Genomic DNA, 11613 nt, shown 5'->3' with positions numbered 1-11613 from the left:
GGGTCCCTTCGCCTTCCCGAGGGTGGGTTATCGTCACAGAGCAAAGTGGCCTGGGCGCCCGGCTGTGACACCCTCACCCCATTCTTTGCTGGCGTGGCTTGGCTGAGCGGGGACAGCAGGAGGGGCCCTGCCCGCTGGCCCAGTCCTCCAGGCGGCCCCTCCACGAGGTCCCCCACCCGGTCACTGGCCGAAGGGTCTTCGTCAGGGAGGACGATGCCTGCAGCCTCCGGGACGTGAACTGAGACATCTCTTTTCTTCATGCATTTTGTGAGGAGCAGCTGTGGTCGGCCGGTGCTCCGAACGGGCACGGCCCTCGTGTGATCCGCGACCCCGAAGCCAAAGTGAAAGAAACAGAAACAGCTGGAGCCACTGTGACGAAGGCGAGGCAGCGAGCCAGGCAAGCGCACACCTGTAGTCCTGGCTCTCTGGGAGGCTGAGGCAGGAGGATCACAAATTCAAACCCTGCCTGGGCAACTTAGTCACTCAGCAAGACCCTGTCTCAAAATAAAAAATAAAAAAGGGCAGGGGGTGAAGCTCAGTGCAAAGGCCCTGGGTTCCATCCCCGGTGCCACAAAAATAGATAAGTAAATAAATAAATCAAAGGCAGTAGCCAGAGGAATATTGCCTCACCGAGAGCTGGGCGGGAGAGCTCGGAGCTGAGGCAGGTGCTGTCCGTGTGGGCACCAGGGTGGGGCACGGAGCCCGGGCAGGGGCGGTGCTGTGCTGACCAGAGGACGGGGCAGGGGAAGGCGGCCAGGGTTCACGCCGTGCTCGGCCCGGATCTCTGCGGATGGCTCGGGTTTGTCCAGTGTGTCCATCAGCTCCCTGCCCCTCCTTGCTGGGGACCTGGCTGGGCTCAGAGGGACGTTTCCGGGGGGCAGAGTGGCCCGGCCGAGCGGTGGCTCTCAGGAGGGTGCAATGCAGAGTGAAAATCAGAGGCGTGCAGTAGTCTCGGGGTTTGTCTCTTAGACCTCGGGAGTGTGCTGCGGCTCACGCTGACTCCCCCCGGCCCGGCCGAAGGCCCCTGAGCCCAGGGCGGAGGGCGACATGGATGAAGTATTGTGATAAAAATGGCAAACAACTGTCTGGAGAAGTGAAAGCAAAGATTTCACTAACTTACTCCCAAATCTTTTGGGAGGGCCCGGAGCAAATGCGTCCATTCACCGAAGGCCGGAGTGCACCAGTTTGTACACATGAGCTGATTCCAGCACTTGCAAACTTATTATTCTGTGTTACTTAACATTTGGAGGACTCTGTTTCCTTATTATAACAATGAGAATTATAATAATATGCACGTTAAAAGTTTTTGCTTCGAGTAAATTTTGATTAAGCCAGTACTTGCGGACTATTTTAACATCGTAAGTAGAAGGCAGCGAAGAATGAGTAGGATGTTGTCTGAGACAAGTGATAGATGGAAAACACCCAGGCTGGGATGAGGGCTCTAACTCTTATCTAGAAAGCACTTTCGTTGAAATACAGACACATGCAGTGGCACATTCTTAAATAAATGGCTTTAATGTGTAAAAATGCAGTGTAGAGAAACCAAACTGTGATTAAAATTTAAAAGGTTTGATAAATAGCTTTTAAATTAATTGTGTGTGTGTGTGTGTGTGCGCGCGCGCGCGCGTGTTTCTGGGTAGAAGTTTTTCTGGCTTGTGGTAGAATCTTTTGTTCAAATAATCACTGATTTTATGGTCTTCTGAATATTTTCCAATTTCAGATTATTTCAGGTTTTAGTTGTAGAAAAACAAATCACACAGAAACCTCAACATAAAAGCCTGCAGCTAAATAAAAATCTAAGTGCTGAGGGTCAGGACTGATAAGATCACCACTTTGAAATTAGCAGAGACTCATCAAAGTAAAAGTAGCTGTGACTAAGGACTATGAAAGTATACAGGGATTAACATATGTGATAATAGGCTAATTAAACCCGAGCTTTGCAGAGTGATGATTTTATAGCGTCTTCTTTTGGTTCCCAGTTTGGAAGCTGCCAGCAAATATTTTCTTAATTGCAAAAGGAGACAAAATGTGCTCCACCGGCTCACTGATGACAGCGAAGGCAGCCGTGGTCAGGACTCCGCGCGGAGGCGGGAGAGAAGAGATCATGCTCTGCGGAGAGCCGAGGGTCAGCGGGGAGGGCGGGGGGGCTGCGTTTCAAAACAAAAACCATGAAGACCCCGCAAAGACTGGACTCCAGTTTGTACGGAGAAGTCTCCTGGCCTTGATAGACTGGCCTGCCCCGGCAATAAAACCTCCCAAAGTCAACAGTTCATAAAGTCTTTTGTTCTAGTAAAAGGGTCTTTAATTTTTAACACAAACCCATACTTTCGTATGCATGGGCTTAAGTAAAATTAGAAGACATGTATATAATAGGATTTAATGGATTATCATCTGCATTTCCAAAGATGTCAGCTCCTCTCAGGGCTGATGGAGCAGCACTTAATGTAAATTTAATTTGAAGTGATGTATGGAAGACCCGAGCTGGAGCTCGGTGATTCCCGGCTGCCGCGAGCGTCTCTGCGGGGAGCATCTGGCCCGCGCTGCAGGCCGGCAGCCTCTGCTAACTAGGATTAATGAGGGGCCGCGCGGGCCGGAGCCATGCTACATTTACTCCCGCCAACGCCGGGGGCGGGCGCGTGGCCTTTGGGGTGCGCTGTATGATGAAATTTAATGATGGACTCGATCCTGGGTATAATAAATAGACTGGATGGGAAGCACTTTTGCTTTGTCAGATTTCAATGTTATTTAATCATAAAATTGTGTTTGGTGGGTAAGGTTGAAGCGAAGGCTTCAGAGTGTGTACGTGCTACGTGTGGGCGCGGGGCACCTTTACAATGAGCGCGTGTTTTTAAAGCAAGGCTAAAAGAGTAAATCTTCTCTCCGGTCCCTTAGAAAAATTACAGGATTGCTGAAAGTGAAACTTATTTTTGGAAGTTTACCTGTCTGGGTGGTTTTGTTGCTTCCCAAGGGCTCGGCGCGGGTGTTGTGTCTGTGGGTTTTGTGCCCGTATCTGGTGTGGGTAAATCAGGGCCACCGAGTCAGGCAAAACTTCCCAGTCCATTCTCAACTCATTTAGGCATCAAATTTTTATTTTGTCTTCGTGTCTAACTGAGCATTGAATAAAATCGCAGCTAATTTCAAATTCCCTTTGTCATCGCGATGCCGGGCCAAAAGTCGGTAATAAATGGTCAGAAGATGAGCTGAGGCTGAAAGAATAGTGAGCAGTATTCATCAGCCAAACACAGAGTCCAGATCCAATTATATGTATTCATTAAGTGATAATGATATCATGGTCTTTAACTAGGAAGAAAAGAGTGTAATTGAATAATAACAGTTGTACAATCCCAGCGGAACACACTCGCCGGCCCAGCCCCACGGCCCTCGGGGATGCGGCAGGATTGATGGAATTCTATTACTCTCTGATAGATTTATTATGAAGGGCCGAGTGGACTCGAGGCTCTACTTTGTCACTCACACTAATCAGTATCGTAAGGGCCCCGAGCGGGCAGGCTTTTGTATCCCTTTGACAAAGACAAGGTTAGGGAGGGTGACAGACACCCAGACCTTTACAAACCCATCCTGCAAGACAGAATGGCCAGCTGAGCTCTTCGAGGGGCAGAATTGTAATTTGTTTATCAATGGCTCTCACATGTGCGCAACCATAAGGGTATTTGTCAGAGGAGGAACACTGACGCTAAATTCTTTTGTTTGGCAAGTGCCGCTTGGAAAAATATTTATTGAACTGTAAAACACAGGCTAAATGGGGGGAAAAGGTAACCATCTAAAGAGATAGGAAATAACTCACATTACTATACATGGGATCCAAGCCTAGCCATTTCATCTGATTTTGGCTTTAAAATTACTTTCATTTATTGCCTGGGGGAGAAAAAGCTACTTTTAAGAGTCATAGGACAGTGATGGGAAAAATATTTTTTCACTTCAGTTCTCTGATTTCTAAAGGGAAGCTAAAAGTCATGAAGGGATTGGAAAGGGCATGTTTTAAACTGGGAAGTGGCCGTCAATTTGTTGTTTTTTGGTCGCGGGTTACAACATTGTTGGACCCTGAGAGCAAAACAGCGGAATGTGCCAAAGGCGCTTTGTGTGTGCAAAGTGCAGCTCACCCTGCCAGCGCTCTCCTGTCGGCGATGCTTTTCACATGGAAATGCAGCTCGGGTGGGCCGAGCCCCTTGGATTTGGGAAGCTGGGTGATTTTTGTGCTCACAGCCGGCCAGAGAAGGGAGGACTGGCATCCGCCAGACCCGTTAGCACGCTGCTGCCAGCGTTTATTCTTTGGTCATTGTTGTCGAATGATCCTGATTTGTAATCTCTTTTTCTGCCTGAGATCCTCTTTTCTTTTTCAGGACTGGTTTGCATGGTGAGTGGAGCCTGTGAATTCAGAGGCTGGGCTGTCCAGGGCCGAGCGCTCTGTCCACAAACAGAACCTGGCCCGGGGGAGCGCCCTCTCGGGTGGGTTGGCGGTGCCACCTTCTCTCCCTGTGTGTGGTTTTGTCTCCTGTATCTCCAGGCAGCCAGGCAGACGGCACCATCACCTGTGACTGCAGCCGAAGTCGGCCTCGCTGCCCCCTGATAAACGTGCCTGGGAAGTGACACAGGGATTATCAGCAGGCCCAGCAGCAAAGGTGATTTTCAAGAGCAGGAAGGATTGCTGTAAACTGATCTTGAATTGCATCTTCATATTTTGTGGTGGAGCACAGAGCTGGTGGACTGGAAGACATCAGGCTCCAACGTGGCGCAGGCTCTGGAGACAAGGAGAGAATGTGTGTCTCCCACAGGATCAGGCAGGAGAAGGCTGGGGAGCCAGGCACCAGCAGGGGCTCGCGGCCAGCAGGCCGCCCCCATTCACTCATTCTTCCCAGAAATGGGCACAAAGTGCAGGTTCATTCAGATGCCTTGGCAGACGATTCCTGGCCCCAAAGTTATACAAACCAGTCTGTGCTGACTGACACCAAAGCTGCATCTATTGGATTTGTTCTCACAGTGTAACCTGTCTGGACGGAACCAGACTTTGTTGGAGGAATAATTAGGGTTGACAGGAAATTATCCTGAGAACAACAGGGAGCTGGAATTTAACTTTGTACACTTTTCCAGCCCTCACATACATCCTGAAGACATTTAATGATTTTAAATTGGGAAGAGCTGGAAAGCTTGTGTGCTGGAAGATATTAAATCTATCGTCAGCAGCATATTTTACACTCAGATTTTGTGTCCTGTGTTGACACGAGAGCTGGCTTTGCAGATGATCTCAGATGGTTGCTCCGAGGACAAGGTTGTGGAAAGAGGAGGGGATTTGTCACAATAATAGCCACTGTGTATGATCACTGTGTGCGCCCATGTTCCTCACCAGTGTTGTCTTATTTAATCCTCACCAAAACCTATGAAGTAGGAGCTATTATTAGCCTCATGTTAGAGAAAACGGAAATGAAATGTAGCGAGGTGAGGTAACTCAGGCAAAGTCACAGAGCTGGTGAAGGGCAGAATGGAGCTTTGGACTCCAGCCCTGTTTGTCCACTGGCCACACAGCCTCCTCCGTGACCTGGCAGTTCTGCCCGTGAGTGCCACGCAGCCGTCGCGCTCAGTTCCCTGTCTTTGAAATGCAGATTGCGGTGCCCACAGAGAGGCTGCTGCTGCATAGGAGTTGGGTGCCATGGCCCCATCGAGATGCCATCTGCGGGAGCCAGTCACGGCAGAGTTGCCAGGCAAATCTTTAAAACACGGTGTTCTTAGCGATGTGACCTTCAGCGCTAAGGGCTCTTGGCCGTTACACAAGTCCAGGCCAGGGGCAGGGGCGGAGCCTCGCCAGACCTGGGCTGACCCTCACAGTGCCTCTGTGGCAGGCGGAACTGTGGCCTCCGCTGAGGTCCTCAGGACTGAGGACAGAGCCGAGGGTGTCTCACGTGACAGTGTCCTGGGCTGTCCGAGTGGAGAGGCCGGAGGGGCAGAGTCAGCAGGTGCAACCGTAAAAAGAGGACTTGGGGTTTGGGGAAGGATGGGGACACGAACCCAGGCATGCAGGTGGCCCCAGACCCCAGAAAGGCGGGAACAGATTCTCTCAGGAGCCGTGGAGCATGCTCAGCCCTGCAGACGGCTGGAGTTTAGACTTCTGACCTCCAGAGTGCAGGAGAATAAACGTGTATTATTTTGAGCCACTTTGGTGCAGCGATGGGAAACCACACATTTTCACCCTTTGCCCTCATCTGACTTGTCTTTTTCCTTCTTCCCCGCTCTTCCAAGTCTCACCTGCATGCTCAGGTCCCACCTAAAACCTGCTGCAGACGGGTCAGTGTCCACGGAGTCACCAAACCCCACGTGTCCTTGTTTGTTTATTCCTTGACTCCTCGAATCCTGCTCCAACTGCCGGGTTCTAGCGACCCGAGCCTCCAGGAAGCCCCGGTTTGAGAAAGAGGCCAGATAGGGGCTCGTTACCCCGACTCGATCTGGGCTGGGACGGGCGGTGTGGAGCGGAGCACACAGACCTAGTGTTCTCGTGGTGCTGTTCTTGGCCGGGCACCACTGTCCCTCCAGTGTCTGTTGTGTTTCTGCAGCCCTGCGGGTGAGCAGCTGGGCCCTGTGCCCGCTCCAGATCCCCTGAGCCCTGGAAAACCCCACCCGCAGCCCAACGGCCGGGAATGGCAGTGCTTATTTTCCCCCTTTATTCAGCGAGTCTCCGGGTTGGGGAGTCATCATCTCCACAGTGGACCTGCGAGTGGGGTGAGCACAGTGACGAGGTTGGGGTCACCCTGAGCTACGGGCTCAAGGCCGACTGTGGGGCCAACAAAACTCGCGTCTCTCCGGTCCCCGGAGCCTTGGAACCAGTCTGTACTTGTCCGGCGCCCTACTTCCTAGGAAGCCCCCCAAAACACGCACCCCTTCAAGGCCTGGCGGGTCTGCTGAGCCGTGGGGTTCCTGTCTGGAGGGTGGCGAGGACCCCAATGCCGCCCTGGTCCCAGGGCCGGTGTGAGGATCACAGGTGTGCTCTCAGGTGTCCGGCGAGAGGCTGTGGTTGTTACTGCTGTGGAGAAATGGACGCTGCCACCCGGCTCGCTCTCAGAGGCTCCCAGCGAGTGGGGAACCTCTCACTGTCTGACTCTTTATCCCGCAGCCTTTATTAAAAGGGGAACACATGAGGTGTTTTGTTTTTTTTTCAGTACTGGGTATCGAACTCAGGACCTTGCGATTGAGAGACAGGCAGTGGAACCACTGAGCTAAATCCCTGGCCCCTATTTATTTATTTTGAGACAGGGTCTTGCTATGTAGTCCAAACTGGACTTGAACTCACTGTAGCTAAGCCTGGCCTTGAACTCACAGCGATCTTCCTGCCTCAGCCTCTAAGAGCTGGGATTACAGGCGTGCCCCTCCACGCCTGGCACACATGATATTCTTAACTGCTATGCCTGAGCCTTTTGCTCATGGTGTATTATTTTTTGCTGCTATGTCTTTTCTGTCTGATCTCTCCACCTGGCTTGTGATGCTAACAGCTGCAGTCCCGTCCCCTGCGCTGGCTCCTCAGCTCCCAGGCAGTGCTGACTGCGGGCGCAGCAGGAGCTGACAGCCACATCTCCAGTTGGGTCAGGGCTGGGCCAGTGCAGAAGCTGAGGCCTCAGCTTTTCCACCCAACCTTTATTTCTTGGCAAAATCTGCGCAGGATAATGGGGCAACGGTGCATCACGGCGTCTGGGAAATGTGTGGGGCAGTCTGGCCGCCGGGGCAGACGGAGGCCACGGGCTTGGGGTGGAGGCACTGGAGTCCTGGCGCCTGGCTCTAGTGTGGCCGGGAGGGCTCTGGACCTGGACAGGTTGCCCTCGGTGCCATCGAGGAGGAGGTGCCAGTGTGCCCCGTCAGTCTTGCAAAGGTGCCTTGCGACTCTCCCTCCGCTCTTTCTTCCTCCTCCCTCCTCCCTTTCTTCCTTCTTTACATGGTGTTGGAGGCAAAAACCCACATTAAGGACAGTGCATTTCTACACTCCACTTTTTTTTTCCCAGTACCAGGGATTGAACTCAGGACCTTGTACTTGTGAGGCAGGTGCGCTGCCACTGAGCTACATCCCCAGCCAACGATAGTGTATTTCTAACCAGGATTTCACATCCTCAACTTCCCTGGCTCATTCAGCCCCCAGGAAATACCAATATATATATTTCGGTACTGGGGATCGAACTTGGGTCCTTGCGCTTGCGTGGCAGGCGGCGAAACCACTGAGCTAAATCCCCGGCCCTGAAATACCAATTCTTTGTTGCCAGTGTAATCCACGCCATGAGACTTGGCTCTCGGCCTTCTTAGTGCTTCCTGGGCACCGCCCATTGTGCACAGGCAGCGTTGCCACGGGGTGTGTGCACAGTGTCTGTGTGAGCGTGTGTGAGTGTGCACACTCCTCCAGCAGGTGTGTCCTTGAAGGGTGCTGTGCTGCACGCATGGCCCCAGCACCAGCACTGCCTTTACCTAGGTAAGTTCCTGCTCTCTCCAGGCTGCCCAGCACACCTGTCTCGTGTGCACTGGACGTGCGACAGGCGGCTGTGCCCTGGTGTGCGGAACCCGCATCCCCGGCACCCAGAGTCGCCTTTGCCAGGGTCTCATCTTCCGTTGGGGTTCAGATCTCCTCTGGGCATGGGCACGGAAGGGGCTCACACTGTCGGGTTCACAGGTGTGGGCTCTGCACACCCAGTGTCCGCCGTGGACGCAGCTCCCTGCCAAGTTCTGGCGTCGTCTGCAGAGCCACCGTGCCAGGAGCTCACCCCCCGCGGGCAGCACTGCTGCGCAAACAGATGGACAGGGCAGATCGGCAGCCAAGGTACTGGAAGGGATGTGGGTCCTCGGCGAGGCTCCCAGCCCAGGACGGACCGGATGGGGCCTCCACTCCGAGCTGCGAACAAAGGAAATGCTGCAGTGTGCCCTGAGGGGCTGCTTCCCAGACGCCCAGAGCAGGGCAGCTCTGAGGTGTCCCAGCCAGGTGAGCAGAATCCGAGAGTCGGCTGCGGCCAGTCGCCCTCCGGCCATCATCCACTGACCCATTCATCCATCTAACTCCACCCGTGCCGGGCATGATGATGTCCACCTGTAATCCCAGCACCTGGGAGGCTGAGGCAGGAGGACTGCAAGTCCCAGCCCCATGCAGGCAACCCAGCAATTTAGAGACCCTGTCTCAGTGTAAAAATAAAAAGGGCCGGGGATGTGGGGGATGTGGCTTAGTGCTAAGGCCCTGGGTCCCATCCTTAGCACCACAAACAGACTAAATAGACAAAAAGCCAAATCTGTGGAGCATTAACACTTGTCAGGCACTGGAAGGCGGCAGGGCAGGAAACCTGGGAGTGAGGCTCACACAGCTCTGCACAACTCACGCTCAAAGTCGCTTCTGCGGTTAGACATTTACACAAAAGGTGTGGATACAGTGAGGAGAGTATGAGGGAGGAGAGGGCTAAGAGAACGAATTTGGGGGGTCTTAGGGTAGGGATTGGAAAGATGGCCAGAGGAAGGGGATTTAGGCTGAAATCCGGAAATGCTTGGAAGTCGAAGCTGCAGTAGGAATGGCGTAGAGGAGGTGGGACGGACGGCTGGGGGACGGAAGCTGCCCACCTGTACTGCCTTGAACGCGGGGAGTGGCCTACGTTCCCACACCTTTATTTCAACTTTTGTGTTTTTGAGACAGGTCTCGCTATGTAGCCAGGCTGGCCTTAAACTCACAGCAATCCTCCTGCCTCAGCCTCCCAGGTGCTGGGATCATCCATACCTCTGGAGAAGGGAAATTCATTCCAGAGGCAACGCCTGGGTCGCTTTATTCCTGAGGTCTTCACGTGAGTCAGTCTGTCTCTGGGGCGTCTCACTCTCAGTTTTGCACATTGGCTCTCTTCTGGGGACACTTATGGAACCAGTCGAGCCCGTCGTGAGAGCAGCTGTCCGGCCACCTCTGGCTGGTGGGTTATCAAGCAGCCAAGGCCTCAGCCTTTCCCAGCTGCAGTAGGGGCAGCAAAGAGTATTGATCTCGTCTGTGTGATCGCATCTCTCCACCCAGCGCCCTGGCTGACACACACTCAGCTCTACACACTGCGTGGGAGCCAGGTGCTCAGCACGTCCACACTCACCTCACCCCAAACATCACCAGGACGCGTCTGTATTTTGGGTTGTGTACTCCTTGAGGGGAGGGTCTGCGAACAAGGCACAAATGTTGGCACAAGCAGGACAAACCTCTATCTAAAGTCTGGCTGTAATACCAACTACAGGTACAGCGTCAGTGATGGTAGCACGGTAAAAAAAATTTTTAAATTGTGATGTCTCTTATTACTTCTCTATTGCAAGGAACAAAAGAGATAATCTAAGGAATCAGCACAATACATTGCATCTAGCAATTAGCACTCAACCTGCATTTCGAATTCAGCATCCACCTACTTTCAAAAAGTAGTAAACCTGTGGAGTGTTAGCCAATAACTGTTTGTGAGTGAATAGAATGGCCGAAACGGACGAATTTACCCTTTGAAGCATCTTTCGTAAGTGGGGACTGCTAGGAACCCCCAGCATGAAGGAGCGGCTGGGTTGTGGATGCAGAGCACTGGGAGGCCAGGTCAGGCCAGCCCTGCTCCCCGCTCCCTGGAGTGGCGAGGCCTGCGCCTCTGCCACTGCCCCAGAGGTGGCGAGGACACCTCAGGTCTGTCAGGGGCCTCGGGAGTCTGCGAGGAGCAGCAGGGAATGCCCAGCCCTGGCCAAGCCCAGGGATCCGGCGGCTGAGCCTTCTGCGGGGCAAAGCTAAGATCTGGCCTTGATGCTGCTGCTCTGTTATACTCAAGTGCAGCTTCTTGTGCCCCGGGCGGGCGCGGGGACAGCAGCCTCTCAGGGCCTCCCGTCAGCCGTTCTGGGAGGGAGGGAGGCTCCTTCTCCAGGACTTCGGGGTGGGCCGAACCCCTGGGTATTGTGGAAAAGCCACTTCCTGCACTTGGCCGGTGAGCCCCGTGCATTTGCAAGCCTGCAGGAAGCGCCATTTACATGCACGCCCCGTGAATGGTGCCCCCTGGTGTTGTGCAATGCACAGGCCCTAAGTGGGGGTTTCTGCCCGGGCCTGAGATCGCCCTGAGTGCCGCACTCCTGGCTCATCGAGGCCCAGACTCCCTGCAGGAGCCAAGGGCTGGAAGTGGCTGGGCGCAGGGAGTGGCCCTCTCGCTGCTCCAGGGGCCTCGGCGAGCACAGCGCCTCCTTTTCATAAAGAGGAAATCGAGGCTGGAGACAGAGCTCTGCTGTGCAGAGTCGGCAGGTGTTAGCTGTCTCCATGCGTTTGTCCGCGGCGGTACTTTGGTCCTTGTTTTGGTCCGGTTTCTGGGCAGGGCCTGCTGTGGCTCTGCCCGAGCCTCCGTGGCCTCCGGCTGTGGTGTGGGATTGAATGCATCCTCCCTACCCGGACCTGGCCGGGTCTGAAGATCTGCTCTCCCTGAAGAGATGCTGCCAAGGGCTGCAGGGTTATTTCTCGGGGTCACAGTCACCAACTGAGCATCCCCAGCACTTCGTGGGCTGGGCCAGGGCTGTGGCTGCAGAGCAGGTGGCCCGATTCCCCCAGGGCCTGCAGTCCCTCTGCTGTCCTCGGGAGCTCTGCTCCCGAACATTCTTCCCCAGACAGCC

The 11613-nt window shown here is 53.8% G+C and overlaps 1 long non-coding RNA gene across 1 annotated transcript; it reads left to right on the top strand.

Annotated features, from left to right (window-relative positions):
• On the top strand, positions 1-5336 carry LOC110348384 (uncharacterized). Its single transcript, XR_002393589.2, has 3 exons — positions 1-397; positions 1980-4375; positions 4526-5336. It is a non-coding gene; the product is annotated as an uncharacterized LOC110348384 (long non-coding RNA).
• Positions 5337-11613: the final 6277 nt, after the last annotated feature.

Source organism: Heterocephalus glaber, unplaced genomic scaffold (assembly GCF_053883595.1).
Source record: "Heterocephalus glaber isolate CG9 unplaced genomic scaffold, H.glaber_assembly_v1.0 deba00001442, whole genome shotgun sequence".
NCBI classification, from domain to species: domain Eukaryota; kingdom Metazoa; phylum Chordata; class Mammalia; order Rodentia; family Bathyergidae; genus Heterocephalus; species Heterocephalus glaber.
Note: the sequence above shows the minus strand (reverse complement) of the source record. Positions and strands in the feature narration are given on the sequence as shown.